The sequence below is a fragment of the Lissotriton vulgaris genome, chromosome 5, assembly GCF_964263255.1.
Source record: "Lissotriton vulgaris chromosome 5, aLisVul1.2, whole genome shotgun sequence".
Lineage (NCBI taxonomy): Eukaryota > Metazoa > Chordata > Amphibia > Caudata > Salamandridae > Lissotriton > Lissotriton vulgaris.
In genome coordinates, this window is record NC_141693.1 from 1,840,145,186 (window position 1) to 1,840,162,730 (window position 17,545).

The window sequence follows — 17,545 nt, forward strand, 5'->3', positions numbered from 1 at the left end:
GCTCCGTCACCAGCTACAGTTGAGCTGTGCTGGTGACGGAGCGGTTCCGTCATGACCCGCCCCGCTCATTAAAACTGCTGCGCAGGCGCGAAATCAGCGCCGGGCAGGCGCGGCGGCCGGGCCATGACGGAACCGCTCCGTCATCAGCACAGCTCAACTGTAGCTGATGACGGAGCGGTTCCGTCATCAGCAGGGCAGGGGTTAAATTAGCTATTCTCAATTAAACAGGTTCCCGCTGGGGCCCAATAGCAGAACGGAAGCAATTTGAGGTTGGATGTGCGATAGCGTGTGGTAAGTTGTGGAGCAGATTAAATGTGTGATGAGGGATGCTTCCATGCAGTGACACTGAGGTTCTGATGAGTTTTTGTTGTCAATGTCTCTAAGCCGTTGGGAAGATGGGTGATGTGCGGATGCTAATGATAATGATAATGCTGAGCTGGGACTCTGACTGATGTTGGATGATGTGATACCACTTGATGAATTGAACAGTATGTGCAAGGATGCTAATGCTGAGTACTGAAGATGCATATTGAATGTTTGAGATTTCAGTGCTGAACTGTCATACAGTTTGAGCATTTAGGACGTCTCAACTTTCCGTATGACCATTAGTGTATAACGATACCTTACACTGGGCTGGGCCAAGCAGAAGGCTCAGTATTGTACTGTAGCTGAAGTTAAAGGCATTTGGAGAGTAAGTTCAATAGAGGAAAGCTGGGAATTATTTAGACCAGGGTAATTGGTTCATTATATCATTGGAATGCAATCAATGCAGGCTATTCTGGAACAGTGAGCAATTACCATCTTTACACATACAACTAGAAAACGTAATGTTAGACATGCAGGTCTTAAGCAGCATATCCATCTCCTCCAAGGTGCTTGTCGAATGAAGAGGCAGATAAACAGGTTTTTTGTTGGGAAATTAGACTGACTCTATTGGTTTGAGAAAAGGAGGGAATTGAGATTGTCATTGTCTTTTTAAAAATGAATGCAGTTTGCATTCAGTTTTGGGTGGCAGAGGGATAGGGTTTTCTCCAACAGTGCTCCTGTTTCAAACTTAGGATAACCCTAAATGCCCCTCCACCCGCAATATGCAGACCGTTACCCTCATCTTTACCCTTCAGAGCATGTTGTAGATTACCACAGAACCATAAGCTGGTTTAATGTATGCTCTTTTTCAGAAAGTAATACGTTTCCTTTTTATTGTAGGAGTTTTTGCTGTGAGCATCCAGCGCAGAACCAAATCCACCGCTGTGATAAGAGAAACAATGGAAAGAACAAAGGAAGAGATTGTTGGCACAGTCATTTGCCAATACCAAGGAACAGAGAAAGAGGCTACATCTGTGGCAATGACTTCTGTCCTGGAACTCTGAATTTTTTTCTGTTTCCCAGACAAATTCCAGCAGGTCCTCTGCTTCTGTGCGCAAGGTTGGAAAGACGCACACTCCTGAACTGGATGGGTTTGTTCGTTTATGGACTGCTGTATTTTTTGTGGGTGGGAAGGGGGTTAAAGAAGAAGAATTTGAACCTTGAAGATGGGACAAGGATTTGAACCTTGGAGATGGGCAAGAATCTGTTACAGATTTAAGTAGAGGGTGTTTCAGACTCTTGAGCCGCTAAGGGACTATATTTAGCTTTGATTTTTTTTTTTTTAAAGAAACTTTTCTTTATTTTCAGCAAGGAATTTGTTTTATATGAGACATTTGATTTGGGAACTGAAAGCTTTGCAAAAGATTGAGCCAGTAGCATTTCAAGTACAGGAAGGAAGCCTCTCCTTCGCTGAATCAGCACATGGGTGGGTCATGAAAGCCTTGACAACTGAGGCTGTCTCGGAGCAACATTTTCAGGTTTATGTGTGAAACGATGGATTGAAAGTTCTTGGAACATGCAGAAGGGTAATAGACCGTATATCCTTTTGAGCTCTAGAAGAGATCTGTTGCATGCAAGCTGGGGTGGGTTTTCTGGTTTTATGCTGGCATGTCTATACCTTGGAGGCCATGATGTACTAAATGTCAGATTGAACAGACTGGAGGGAAGTTTCTTGATATTCAGTGGAGGGTCGTTCTGCTTGGGCACTGTTGGCTAGATAGTCATTGGATGGTATAAACTTTGAGATGGAAGAGGCAGTCTACTACACTTAAAGTTGTGGATTCGTAGAACTGGAAGATTCAGCAGCCCACCTCTCTCCATGCTGCAATTACTTCCTGCTAAAATATGTGCTCTTTATTCCTGCCCCATCAGAATATCTTGGTTCTGTTAACTCTGCTTTTCCCTCCTCCCCACCATGGGATTATTACCTGCTGAAATGTTTTGCCCATATGGGTGGAATGTGTAAATACCGTTGATCTCTTTAGGCTGGATTGATATATTTTTTTGGGTATTGTGTCCTTTTATTTGTTGTCTTCTGTGAGTCTCGGGTAAAAGGAGCCCGTTAACCATGTGCAGTGCCGACTGACCGTTTTTACTTGAATTACAATGCAGCAGGGCATGAGTAAGTAAAGCAGGGGTTTAATCTTACAGGGCAGCAGCACTTTAACGATGGAACTAAAACATACAGGTACTGGCCCTGCTCCCAGGGAATAGTCTTGTTTCTTTATATGGATTGCACTGGGGCATGGGGAATAATAAAAGCCCAAGGTGTTTAAGTTTTTCCTACCAAGCAGTGAAAATAGGATAATGAGTGAGTAACAGAAAATGGATTTGGGCTGTGTATTGTCCAGATATAGGTGACCGTCAAGTGGTACTTTTCAAGACACTTGTCTTTCGTTCTAATCTATTTTGATTACTGTAGTACTATAAGCATAAGCTGATTTTTGTACAGGCTGTGCTTTAAAAGAAAGGGGTGTAATGTCTGTTCTTTTCCTTCAGCCTATGCCTACTCTTACCGCCGCTTGCTATGTTTTCATTCTACTCAAGGACAACTTTAAACCGCAAGTAAAAAAGACAGTCCAGTCCCCACTTGCTCTTTACCAGCTGCCTTAGTTTCCAAGAGCCGTAGTAAGCATGCGGCCCAGAATCTGTGCACAGCGTATTATGAAACTGTATATTGTATGCAGCGCATACCCCCTGTTTAGCTCCGCCTCTGTTTGGTGGGGCCAAATCACTGGATACCAGGGGATAAATACTACTGACTGGAGTTCTGAAGATGCTACTGTCTGTTAGTACAACTGGAATGTTTTTTTCCCTGTGGAAGGCCGAATAGTTACTGCAATCTGTAAGTATAATTTGTGGGCATTTTCTGGCCACCTCCAGACCAGAGTGTGATTGGCTTGCAGCCCTCGAGGATAGTTGCAGCTGGTCTGTAATCTTTAGCACAACATGGTGATTGTAGTAGTATCTCGTTTTTACTCTGCATGTGGAAGAAGCCATGGATAACAATCAACCCCTTTATCACCAGAAAGAGCAATAGGAAGGAGTTAAAATGTCTGCTATTACCTATTGAACATTTTTTAACTTGAAGAATATCCCTGATTCACCTTGTTGGTGCTGTGGCAGGTGTGAACATAATTTGTCTATTGGGTTGGGGGTTCCAGCACATTGCTTGGGTATTGGACAGCTCTCTTCAGATGAAATGGCTTGAGAAGCTCCATCCAGGGATGTGAGCAAGACACCACATGCGGAAGTGAGTATTGTAGAGATAAATGATCAAAAGTGACGTGTGAGCCTCTGAATCAGCCACTCAGACCAAAAAGCTGGTCCGTGGTTAGAGAGTGACTTTATTGAGTCTCCACTCCGAAGACAAAATGGCTCAACACTCTTAGGACTCTTCTCAGTCCTGACAGCTATTAATTAATCTGTTTTTTGTTTGTTTGTTTTGTTTCTGTGCTTAATTTATTAAGATAGGAGCTATATAATTTATTTTCATACAACTATGAACAATTACTCCGTGCTGGACAGATTTGCAGGTCAATCTTGAGACTTGTTTTGATATGAACTTGACAGATGCACTTTGAGCGTGTCAGCATTTTCTTGTTGATTTTTCTTTTTTTTTTCTTTTCAAGCGCGGTCAGTGTCTACCTGTTGGTTTGTTGTGAAATGGCTCTGTCTGTATATAACGTATTCATAAGCATGGCTGGAAGAGCAACTGCTGCAGATAAAGCCTCTGAACCCTGGGATGGGAAGGGACTTATTTTGGGTAAATGTCAGTGAGGTGATCTGACTCTTGTGTTTGTAGTTCCTTTTTATTGCGGTTCTGAACAATGAATTTGTTTTGTTGGGAACGGTGGGTGGGGGGATGAGCGGAATTTTAAATAAAATGTTTTGAAATGTGTCTGCCTCCATTGACCTTATTGACTGGGGTGTTTGTGCTTGTTGCATAATCTTTTATTTCTTACCTTGCTCACATAAAAAAAACAGTTTGACTGGTAGAAAGAATATTTGTGATTCTTAAAAGTTGTCTGATTTTAATGACCTGCGGCATTGATGAGGGTATTTTGCAGTGATGGTGTTGGAAAGTGGGTTATTGGTAGGAGTAAATGTAGGTCTGCCACTGGCAATAAGGCCACTAACACATGATAGGACTCAGCATAGGTCTTAGAAAAGTATTCCTTTGCTCAACCCTTGGTAACGTGGCTGCGAGCAGACAGGCTTAACTTCAAAGACCGGTATGTAAAGCATTTAAAAACACCATTTCAGTAAATAATTAAGACCCCACACAAAATAAAAATCCAACACCAATTTATAAAAATCGGTAAAATTTTTATCTTTTAAATGACACCAAAACGAAAATAATCCACTGTAGGGAACCTGATATATGAATTTTTAAAGATTAGTCACTTTCTAGTGCTTAGAAACCAACAGCGCCCCTTTAAGTCATTTTTGTTTTCTCTGTCAGGATTAGGTTTAGGTACCAGTACCACTGGACTGGCCCATGGACTCGGACGGTTCAATTACCCCCAGCTTCGCAACCTCCACTTTAATGCTGGATCTGACATGGTCAGACGACCAGTACATTATATTTAGGCTTTCCTGTTTTCAGTTTCTATTTTTGGTAAATTCTGGTGGTGTTTTTTCAGTGTTTACCAGTGATTTCCATACCTCAAAAAAACAGTGCTTTTCAGTGTTTACTCATTTTCGCGCCATAAAAAACAACTGAAACGGTGTTTTGTCTGTGTTTATGGAACGCTTTGCTTTTATTATTGCTTTTTCGATTTTTCCTCAGAAACTGTATACTGCTCTACATTCCAGAAGCTTAGTAAAGTCATGAAATACTTTCTATTGTCCTTTGATTCTGCAGCTCAGATTTAACAAGCATTTGCAATGCAATAGGTCTCGCATTAATGTGAGTTTAAGCGATTGGCATTGTAAATGACGTAGCCTTTTATGTTTTAAAAACGAAAACTGGAAAGGAAGTTCCCTGTATCATCTCAGCACTTTAAAAACAATGTTTTGTAGCGTAACGCTATACTCAGTACCAATGTACTGCACTTTGAGAACTTACATGTGCCACCAGTTAGACGTGTTATAGGTGCCATCGCGCACTGCACCCTGATATGTCACATGAACCGCCAGTGCACTGCAGTCAGATGTTCTAGGCAACACTGTCCAGATTGTTTTGGTTTTATAAATATCACACGCAGCAACAACCAGAGATAATGGGATTGCTGCCCTAATTTTAGTTAATGTGACCCCCTCCTTCTGTCCTACAATCTCAGGTATTCCAGTGCAACCCTACGTTACGTACAAGTGCAGCTGGGGAGATGCGCCCAAATGTTAGAGCAGTTACTGGCTCTAATTGCTGATTTACTAGAATAGCTGCCCTTCAGACAATCCCAGTACTGTCTGTATCAACACTTCCCACTTGCTGGCGCGGGTAACACTGGCCTGTGTTTGAAGGACTGCATGCATTCCCTAAGAACGAATTCAGCTGTAATGCTCAAAAACGAAATGCCATCACCATATCGCAAGAGTATGTGGACAGATTATCCGCCTGTACAAACTCCATAAAGGCTCAGTACAGTTATAGCATATTAGATTGGAAGCACATTCATCTCTTTCAATTTTTACTACCTCATGTATTTTTGTTTGCTCACAATTGTCACTTTTACCTTATGTAACTTAACGTCTGCTCTTGTAATCTGTTCTCGTGTAATGCTCTCATCATGTATCATTTTTGTTCCTATTGTGAAGCGCTCTGATGCCTTCGGGTAAAGTCCGCGCTGTATAAAAATGCATAAATAAATAAATAAATAAAATTGCCTTGTAATGGCCATGACCTTCAGTAATATTATCATGGCACTTTGATAAATGAATTTTCAGTATCAGTGTCATAATCCATGCCATATCCCGGGGAGAATACTGATAGCATCAAAAGACATTTGAACGGGCCAATGCCAGAGATACCCCACAGATGGCCAGAATGGCCTATTGCATGCTTTTAACACACTGAGTATCAACTTAATGGGGCAACTAATAGCTGGCTGGCATAATTAAATCCTTGAATATCATACGTAGAATAATGATTTATGTACATTATCTAGACCAGCTACTTGCAATTCAGCAAAAATCATGCAACTCCTGATTTCCGTGGGCAACAGGTGTTATTATTTCTTAAAGAAATGCACGTCTTCCGTCTTTCTTCTTTTGCTGGCGGCAGTATGAGGAGCGAGGTCATACTAATATACTAGCATTTACACGTTACATCTGTAACTGCATGTGTGAGTTTTTTAAATAGCCGCTCTTGCTTAGTTTATATGTCTGGGCGCTAGTTGTTTGTCACTAGGTCTCGTGATGTCTTTGACACCGATTTACACAGCGCTTCATACGCCCGACAGGGTCCCGAAGCACTTATGGCAATGTGTCCTCTGACCTTTCTGCCACAGAGTGACTCACGTGTCTGGGCCTCTGAGCAGCCAGAGAGGTATCTGAAGAGAGCAGTAAAAATTCAAACAAGATAATGCGGATTTTAAGAGGTAGGAGTGTAAACATCCCTGGTTTGTTTGTGTGTGCGTGCCTAATGCCCCAACGTCTGCCAAAGAACCATACAAATGTATTGTTTTTTTAAATGCAGCTTCTCGTCGGGCCTGGTAAATGGCCTGGCAAATTTATTGCTGTATTGGGGTCTCTGTTATCTTTAGCGTGTGCGTGCTAAACTGATAGTGCACCCGAGTAGCTGTTTTTTGTGTCACCCCTTTTTCCGTCATGTATATAAAATGTTAGCCCGTGTTTTTTGTATTGTGTCAACCCTTTCCTGTTTGTTTTGTAACTGTTTCCGTTTTTATTAGTCGCATTCCCTTGCGTTGTAATGGCATTTTAACATCGCATGCGTTTTAAGTGCATGCAATGTTAATGCCATCGCGCCACAATGCGATGTAAAAGTCGCGGTGCGATAGCACCGCGATGTATTCACATCGATGTCATTGGTGTTTCCCCCCAGTAGCAGCACAAGGACCTCCTGGTCGATAAAACCCCTTGAAAGGAGGCGCAGCTTTGCCTCTGGCACCATTAAAAAGTCTGCTCACTCTTCACGCCCCCGGCTGCTGGCTTCGAAAAGAGAAGTTGCTGTCTCTGTAGCTCCTTTGTCACACTCTGCCCGCACTGAATGAGGGTCAGTATCTTCAAACACACCTGAGTGGCTGCAAATGTCACCCCTCCTTTCCAATTAAAAACACAGCAGGGCGGACCATCTGCTCTGCATGGCCTCCCCCGGCGCCACTCTCGGCTGATGATTTGTACGGCTGTCAGGGAGCTCGCGGCTGCAGCGTCCCCCCTCGCCTGCCTTTCTCTGGCGGTCAGTCAGCTCGGGAAAGCTGATATACTGCTATTCCCACATTTTACCCCCCCACCCTCGGCTCCAGGACTGAAGCTCGGATGCTGAGTTTGTACTACTTTGGCGCCCTCAAGTGGTCAAAAGTTGCAAATGGCCAAGTGGTGATTCTAATGTGAAAAATACAGCGATACTCGGTTTAAACCGAGTCAGCTGATTTGCAGTCAGTGGTGTAATATCGGGCAGAGTCGGTTTAAACCGAAAACCGGACAGCCTAATTATATTTTTGACAGGTCGACTGTCACCGGTGTCAATGTGGTGCACACACCACTCAGTGGTGCCTGGGGTCAGAGAGAACAGGCCAGCAAACTGCTCCAGCACCTGCTTACAGTCTCTGTGCTGCTGGTCTGTCAACTTGGGAGAGAGCACAACTCCCTCCACTGGGCCATCTTGCACATTGGTGGAGAGGAGGTCGGGCACAGGCTCAGTTTCCTCCTCCACACCCTCATCAGTGGCCAGTAACATGGTCATGTCTGCCCTGTCATGGTGTGAACCCTCACATGCAGGGCCCTATGAGGGTTCCTGGGGGTGCCAAGGTCAACCAAATAGGTAACCTCACCCTTGTTTTCTAAGATTGGGTAGGGCCCACTCCAATTGTCATGGAGGGCCCTGGGAGCGACAGGCTCCAACACCCACACCAACTGTCCTGGAGTATACTCAGACATAGTAGCTTTCTGATCATACCAGTGCTTCATGAGCTCCTGGCTGGCCTCCAGTTTCCTGTTTGCCTTGTACATGTACTCCGACATTCTGGATCTCAGGCCTAGCACATAATCGAGCACATTGTCCTTAGCTTCTTTAAGAGGCTTCTCTAAAGACTCTCTAAGCAGGCTCAATGGCCCCCTCACAGGGTGTCCAAACACCAGCTCAAAAGGACTGAAACCAACCCCTTTCTGTGGCACCTCCCTGTAGGCAAACAGTAAGCATGGGAGGAGAACATCCCATCTCCTCCTGAGTTTCTCTGACAACCCATTTATCATGCCCTTCAGGGTTTTGTTGAATCTCTCAACAAGACCATTTCCTTGTGGGTGATAAGGGGTGGTGAACTTGTAGTGGACACCACACTCATCCCACATAGCAGTCAGATAGCTGGACAGGAAGTTCGTGCCCCTGTCTGACACCACCTCTTTTGGAAAACCCACTCTGGTGAACACACCAAGCAGTGCTCTAGCCACCGCAGGTGCATCAATGGTTCTAAGAGGTATGGCTTCAGGGTATCTAGTAGCATGGTCAACTACCACTAAGATATACCTATTCCCTGATGCAGTAGGTGGGTCCAGGGGACCAACAATGCCCATCCCCACCCTTTCAAAAGGAACCCCAACCACTGGCAGTGGTATTAGGGGAGCCTTTGTCTTGCCCCCTGCCTTGCCACTGGCCTGACAGGTGACACAGGAGCTGCAAAACTCCTTTACCTTTTCAGACATATTGGGCCAGTAGAAATGGTTCACCAACCGGTTCCATGTCTTTGTCCGTCCCAAATGTCCTGCCAAGGGGATATCGTGACTCAAAGTCAGGATGAACTCTCTGTACTTCTGGGGCACCACCAATCTCCTGGTGACCCCCTCCTTGAGGTTTCTGGCCTCAGTATAAAGCAGTCCATCTTCCCAGTAGAGTTTGTGAAACCCACTGTCATCCCCCTCCTCTTGCTTAGAGGCAATCTGCCTTAAGCTCTCAAGGGTGGGACAGTCACGCTGTCCCTGACTGAACTCCTCTCTGGATGGTCCACCTGCTCCTGTCAGTTCTGCAAAATCTGACAGCTCTGACAGGGATGGAGCCCCTCCCTCAGAGGCCAGATCCTCCCCATCAGGGTTAGATTCTTCCTGCACCTCTGGAGTTCCCTGGGCTGGCTCACCAGGCCCAGTGCCCTTGTCCTTGGATGCTTGGCCCTTTGTTCCAGGGTTCAAGTGTCCAGACCCACCCTTCTGGCTAGTCTGTGATCTAGTCACAGCACATACCCACTCAGGGAGCTCCAATATTTTCATATGGAGTCCTCTCACCACCTCTGACCACGCAGAGGCTTCAAGATCATTGCCCAGTAAACACTGGACTGGGAGCACCTTTGACACAGCTACCTTCATAGGGCCTGTCACACCTCCCCATTCCAAATCCACCACAGCCATGGGATGGAGTTTGGTAGTGCTGTCTGCATATGTCACCTGGTGAAACTCACCAGGTAACAACCTCTCTGGTGGCACCAGTTTATCCAGGACCATAGTTAGACTAGCCCCAGTGTCTCTGAAAGCCTCACTCTCAGTCCCATTCACTTTAGGCCTCTGCCTGTACTTGTCCATGTTTGGAGGTAAGGCAGCAAGGGTGGCAATACTCACCCCACCCAGGGACACTAAGGTTGCTTCCAACACCTGCCTGTTCTGTACACCACCCTCCACCCCTACACTGACTCTGGCAATCCCTGTGGATGGCCCCTTAGGGGGGATCTTCTTGGCGCAGACAGCATCTCCCTGCTTATGCCCTGGCTGGTGACAGTCAAAGCACTTACCCACCTTTGAGGGATCAAAGAACCTACCAGGCTTTCCCTGAAACCCCCTTCCTTTGAATTTGGGTTGGCTCGTGCCCCCCCTCCTTGTGCAGGTTTTTGTGGGTCTTTGGAGGACTCCTTAGGATTTTGACCTTCATATCCCTGGGCTTTCCCCTGGGGAGGGACCTGTCCTCCTTTCTTCTCGTCACCCCCCTGATGCTGAATGAAAACCCAGGTTCTCACCCACTCATCAGCTGATTCCCCCAGCTCTCTGGGGTCAGTCAGCTTAGAGTCCACTAGATACTGGCGTAACTTTTCTTCTGCACAATGAGTCAAAATGTGTTCTTTCAAAAACAAATTATACAATCCCTCATATGTGTCAACTTTGTTACCAACAATCCAGCCTTCCAGTGCCTTTACTGAAACGTCCACAAAGTCTACCCAAGACTTTGAACTCAATTTCTTCTTGCCTCTAAACTTCACCCTGTACTGTTCTGGAGTCAGTCCAAATCTCTTGACTAAGCATGCCTTCATCTGCTGGTATGATTCTGCATCCTCTCCCTTCAGGGTCAGGAGCCTATCCCTCCCAGCTACTGGAATCAACTCCCACAGGAGTCCGCCCCAATACCTAGAGTGAACCCTACTCATTTTAAGGGCCCTCTCAAAAGCTGCTAGCCACTTGTCAATGTCATCCCCTTCAGTGTACTTGGGTACTATGCCTTTGGGAAGTTTAGGTTCAAATCACCACCCCTAGACATTTCAGCATTTTCTTCACTTTCGCTGCCACCATTCCTTTTCTCCTCCCTCTCCCATTTTCTCTTAGCCAATTCGAATTTCTCTTTCTCCAAGGCAATCAACTCTAATTGAGCCTGAAGCTGTCTCTCTGCAAGGGACAGTAGTGGTATATGAGTAAGGGACCCTTCCCCACTCCCACCACCACCTTGATTCACCTGGCTAACACTAGTCACAATGGGAAAGGTCTCATCCTCCTCCCCCCCCCCCCACACCCCCTCTCGGGTGAGGTTGGGGGGGAACATCTTCCCGCCCCCTTGGGTTCTCCTCCGCTGCCCTAGCCCAGGCCTTTAGGGACTCAAGCAACCCTGTCTTCCTCGTCTTCTTTGCAGGACGCAGCCCCCTAAGCCTCCACTGTTCCCTAAGCTCCGCCATCTTAAACTGGGACAGTTTAGCCAGATCCAGCTCCATGGTTCCCTAGTTTTGGGTCACAAAAACTAGGCACAATAGACTTAGAAGAATTTGGAAAAATCAAAACAATGGATTAAAAACAGTTTAGTCCAAATTCGAAAAATCAAACTCAAAAGTTTTGTTCTAAGGCAATTTAGAGGATTTTTATAATCTTAAATTATTCACTGAAAGGTGTACTTTTTAAACACAAGTCCTCATCCGCACCGCTGAACACCAAAATGTTGGAAAGTGGGTTATTGGTAGGGGCCAATGTAGGTCTGCCACTGGCAATAAGGCCACTAACACATGATAGGACTCAGCATAGGTCTTAGAAAAGTATTCCTTTGCTCAACCCTTGGTAACGTGGCTGCGAGCAGACAGGCTTAACTTCAAAGACAGGTATGTAAAGCATTTAAAAACACCATTTCAGTAAATAATTAAGACACCACACAAAATAAAAATCCAACACCAATTTATAAAAATAGATAATATTTTTATCTTTTAAATGACACCAAAACGAAAATAATCCACTGTAGGGAACCTGATATATGAATTTTTAAAGATTAGTCACTTTCTAGTGCTTAGAAACCAACAGCGCCCCTTTAAGTCATTTTTGTTTTCTCTGTCGGGGACACACCTTTATAAATTGTTCTGAAGAATTCTCACCACTGTAGTGGGCCGCCTTCTTCAGTAAGCGTGGTCCAGTTAGAACACCTTCCTGGCGTTCTGCTTGCAGGTCCCAAAGTATCTAACACACAATCCAAGGTTCTGGAATCTCCAAGAGGGTCCTTGAAAGTGTGAAACTTCAATCCCGCAATCCACTTGAACTAAACCCTTACAAATCCACTGGTACTCCAGGCTTTGAATTCTTTGTGGGGCTGTTCAGGTGAGCTCTGTTAACCTGTAGATTGCAGGGAGTTTCCACTCTTGAGTCTTTTGGCAGCAAGGTAATCCACAGGGCTGTAGTTTCAGAGGGTGCAGTCTTCATAGGTCATGCCTTCGAGTTCCTTGCACACAGCAAAATCTTCAGCAGGGCACTTCTTGCTTTATTCAGTTTCAAGCAGCAGATCTGGAGGGCTCTGCCCCTCTCAGATACGTATTCAAAATTCTCTGGGTCAAGCACCAGGTCACTGCTGACCAATGAGAGCAGGGCAACTCCTCCTAGTTATGACCACATCCGGTGGAGTGTGGCATTAGTTTTCCCAGAGTGCATCATCCTTCCGAATCCATAATGGCTGATTTTCCAGCAAGGAGGTAAGAGCTGGCTAAACACACCCCCTGGGATATCTCATTTCCATGGACCATCCCAGTAACATCTGCAAATACCTTTCTTAAGCCTAGTCCTGACTCTGGGTCACTACTGTCAAAGTGGACTAAAACCCAGGCCTCCCCTCTTGCCTTTGAAGAGCGTAGTTTACGACGCCACCTCCTGGCCTGGCATTCTTATAGATCAGATCACTGCCCTCCCAGCAGCCTGACTAATCCACTTAACTCTGACCAATCAGGGCAAACCACCCAAAGGCTGAATTTGGACTTACAAACAAGAAAGTCTCATAACTTATTGCATGTACACTTAAGGAGAAATTCAACAATATAATATCGTTGGATTTAATACGACCATTCTGGGAAGTCGTTAAATGGTCTTGCTAGTCCTCTCCTATCAATATTTATTAATCAATCACTTACTACCATGTTAACCTATGGGCCATGGGGTTTGCAATGGGGAAAATGACTTGCGCCACTTTTGTAGCACCAGGGCTTATAAAACCATATTTTGTAAGTATTTCCTTAATTTCTACCAGACCCCCACCCCCTGTGCAACTAGGGGAGACTTCAGGGGTTCTGAATCTGCAGAAATATTGCTGATCACCCTTACCCAATTCTTCCAGCATCAAAGTCGAATTTGAGCACCTCTTTAAGACCATGTGGAGAGTGAAATGTAAAATTTCACTTTACCCAGGCTTCTAAAAACTCATTTTATAAGGGCGCGCTCCTTATAGGTAACTGACCCCCCCTCCCCCACCCCTGGGATACCTAGGGGTGACCCTGGGGGTCCCTAATATGCAAAAACATGGTAGGTTTTTAAGTGTTAAGGGCCCCTACTCCCAAAGTCGAGTTTGGGCACAATTTAAGGTTTAAAAAACTGTCCTGGCCGCCAGTGCAGCTTTTAAACTGACCTCAGGCTTCAGCACTGCACACATGCTGGTGCAGAGAATCTGCTTGCTTCTAAACTGCCATGCCCCAGGATACTGGAGACTTCTAGGTAGTTTTAATCCCCTGCCCTATTACATACTAGGGGCTTAGGTGGTAGGTCATGCCAATTACAGGGGTACCCCACCATACTAAAGTGTACCCTAGTGTAGGTTGGGTGTCTTAACTGTGTTCTAATGTGTTCCTTTTGGCTTGGCACTGGCCCTGGGCCTGGTTAAACAGAGCCCAGGGTCAGTCAGAGTCAGTTACCACCAGTTCCAGTCAGCAAAAAGGGCACAGGATGACTTTGCAACAGATGGGTGGTGAGTTAGCTGCCTTTAACAACACACTGTGTATGTACGCTGTGAATTAGGATCTTCATTTCAGGTAAGGCAACATCTATTCACTTCTGTTGGTTTGAGAACCAATCACTTATGACATAATTTTCCCAGTTATGTGAGACAGTCTATAGAGTACAAGTTGAATTGAAATGAACAACTTTTATATATCACACTTAAGCTAATCTGGTATTGATTCCCAACTAGCACATATCCTGTCAGCTAGTGATATTTCAGTTTTTCCCCCCCAGAATATCTGTTTTGTGGGCATTGACCATGGCAGTATTTGTAATAAGATTCCTAGTTTACGTTTACTAATGCTATGCAACAGCCCCACTTCAGAACCATCTGGTCTATTCAGAAGAAATGGAAAAGAATTTTAGGGCATTATTGTCCACTCCTATTTTGTGTCAGAGACATAGGGGCTTGTGGTGTTGAAAATTATTACAGTTTTGATAACATCTGATAGAAACTACTAGTCGCAGATTCCTTCACGTAGAATTATCCCAAGGTGTGAGACTGGATCCGGAAACTTTTTGCCACAGCATCCCTGCGCGCCGGTGGCGGGACAACATAACCGACTCCGCCCAGGCATCTTCCGCGTACGTAACGTCAGCGAGGTCACATGAGCCCCACCCGTGCGCGCCTACGTCGGTTTTTTTCTTTTTCTTCACCATTGTCTTCGGTCTTGGTGGAACAGTGTGCGAATGCCTTCGGGCTTCAAAACTTGCACGTCGTGTGGGCATCTTATGTCGGCGACGGACCCTCATCTCATTTGTATGTGGTGTTTGGGGAAGGATCACTGCACCACTTATTGTGAGGCGTGCCAACAGTTAAAGCCGAAGTCACGGCAGGAGCGCCGAATGAAACTTCTGTTGGCGCGTCTCTCCAGGTCGACCTCCTCCCCTTGATCAGCCTTGGCAGACGGCTTCAGATACTGCCGTGGTCGTCGTCCTCGTCCTTCTCAGATGTCGCGAGAGCATCGCTCCGCGGTGGGTAAGTGTTGCAGTTTGTCCCCGGGGGCTGGTGTTCGGCCTTCAGGGGGTGTGGACTCTCGGCGGGTGATGCGGCCCGGCGTTTCGGCCTCCTATCCACCGTTTCCCAGTGCTGGGGCATCGAGAGTCCATATGGAGACATATACATGGCAGCATTGCAGGCCTCGCCGGAGTCTCCTCCTCCTTTCCCTCCTGGGGCGTCGCCGGACCCCTTGCCTCGTGCAGGGCCCTCTGCGGCGCCGGCTCCGACTGGTTCGGATCCAGGCCTGGAGGATGCGGTGCTGTTGGGGTGCAGCCCCTCTGGGGTCCCTCCTTCAGGCCACGGCGTCTCTGCCTCGCCGCAAACTCCTGTGGTGGCGCGGGTCGCATCCCGAGCCCCGCTCGGCCCTCTGCGTAGGCGAAGGCCTCGTCCAAGGCTGAGCTGACGCTTCCCGCTCTGGGTCGAGGTGAGGTGGGGGCTCCTCTTCCCCCTCTGGGCCATTCTATTCCTCCCCCCCGCCCCCCCTTCCCGGGGCGGCTGCCTCGTCGGAGGTTAATTCATCCCTGGTGCTGCCGCGTGGGTCCCCGGACTGCCTCCGTAACATTCTGGGCCGAGGCTGTCGGAGGGCTTCGTGTCACTCCCCCGGTCCCCTAGTTCCTCCATGCAGGCAACTGCCTCGTCAGAGGGCGAGTCGGAGGTTTATTCGTCCCTGGCGCCGCCACATGGGTCGCCGGACCGCCTCCGTAACATTATGGGCCGAGGCTGTTGGAGGGCTTTGTTTCACTCCCCCGGTAGTTCCTCCATTCTGGCGGCTGCCTCGGCAGAGGTCGAGTCGGCACCGTTCCGGTCCCCGACCCAGTGTGACTTGGAGGAGCCCTATCCTGTCTCTCCTTCGGCGCCGGATGGTGCTGGCATACTGCCTCAGGGTGCGGACTCTATGGCTCCACACAGAGGTCGCGCCGCTGATTCGTCTTCGGACGCTCCCTCTTCTCTGGAGGCTAACTGCAAATTGGTATCCTCTTCTCCGGAGACTGGCCGCTGTGTGGTGTCTTTTTTACCGGTGTCGTCGAAGGGTGGCTCCCTGCCTGTTCTGAGGCCCAGGTGCTTGTCGGAGGAGCGGTAGGTTCCCCCATTCTTCCGTACCTTCTGGCTTCCAGGTCTGGCCTTTGGCCGTCCCGCTTGGCTTCGGGGACGGCCGCCTTAGTCTGCAGTCAGCACCCACAGAGGAACTGCTTTCTTTTCCGCGGGCCCTACGGAGGCGGGTGCGGCCTTCGCTCACGCAGTGTCAACAGCTGTGGGCATTCTGCGCATGGGGGACCCGATTGCTTATTTCCCGGCGGACCATCTCTTGGAGGTTCTCCACCAGGGCTCTGGTGAGAGGGGGATCTTGCTTCCCTTAGAAGGTTCGCTTCCTTCTTCCCTAACGGGGGCTTGGAGGTGTCCCTCCTCGGGGGACCCGGTGCCTCAACACCTTATGCACCGACACCTTTCAGCACCGTGTGACCCGGCGTGCTTCTCCCTCCACCCCTCTCGTGCCAGTCCACTTTTGTGGACCGCTTTTCTTTCCCTGCCGCTTTTCATGACTCCACAGTCCCAGGAGGACCGCTGGCTAGACTCTTGGGTAAAGCACAGGACCAAAAACCCTTCAACCACGTTGGGATTGGGGTGGATATTTGGAATAAACATATAGTATCCCAACTGTATTATTGAAAGACAATTAGACTGGATATGTAATAAACATTAACAGCAAAGAAATAAGGAGACTCATTTGGAGAAGAACCATCAAGACACTGACATCTGGCAGGTGATAGAACAGGTCACGCTACCCTCAAGAGGTGGAGACATCAAAACTCTCCTAAATAGATGCGAGTGCAAATCGATGACCTTATGTGACTCAGTCAATCAGGGCCTTAACACCATAGATGAATGGAACAGTACCATTGCCATCTAACCTGCCCCTGCTCACATGACTTCTGTCTGTCCTATATTCATGCTCCCCTTGTCTATGATACTCTTTAATATGCTTTCCTCTACGATACATGTCTTATTTCTTTCTCCCCTTACATACATGCCTCCTGGTCTGTCTTGCTCGAACTGATATTACTGTGTTAACATACATGCGTATTGTCCATGATACTCTTTAATATGCTTTCCTCTACGATACATGTCTTATTTCTTTCTCCCCTTACATACATGCCTCCTGATCTGTCTGGCTCAAATTGAAATTGTGTTAACATACATGCGTATTTCTGCCCACATACATATGTATGCATATATACATGCCTCCGAACATGTCTTGTTCCATCTACAAATACGATGTTTTTATACATGCCTATTTCTGTCCAAATACAATCGTTTACATACTTACATGTCACACATTTGCCCGATTATTTAACTTGGTTCTACTTGTGTTCACAATGCCATTGTACGTTTGTGATCGTGTCTAATTACGCTCCCTAGTACATGTATTAAACTTCCAGCACGTAATTAGTGAACGGCTTTGCCGTGTTTGCTTCTTGTCAATTAACGATACATTATTGCCATTCGCACTCATACATTTGCTTGACTACTCCAGTTCCTCCCCCCCACCCCCCTCTCCACCCACCCGGCCCTCCTGTT

The 17,545-nt window shown here is 46.8% G+C and overlaps 1 protein-coding gene across 2 annotated transcripts in view; it reads left to right on the forward strand.

The window, feature by feature from the left end:
- Nucleotides 1–4,265, forward strand: part of SOCS7 (suppressor of cytokine signaling 7) — a 262,772-nt gene extending 258,507 nt beyond the window's left edge. For both annotated transcript variants that reach the window (XM_086924311.1, XM_086924310.1), the window contains one exon: nt 1,207–4,265. The gene's annotated coding sequence lies outside the window, so the exon portion shown is untranslated. The remainder of the gene's footprint in view (nt 1–1,206) is intronic.
- The last annotated feature ends 13,280 nt before the right edge of the window (nt 4,266–17,545 follow it).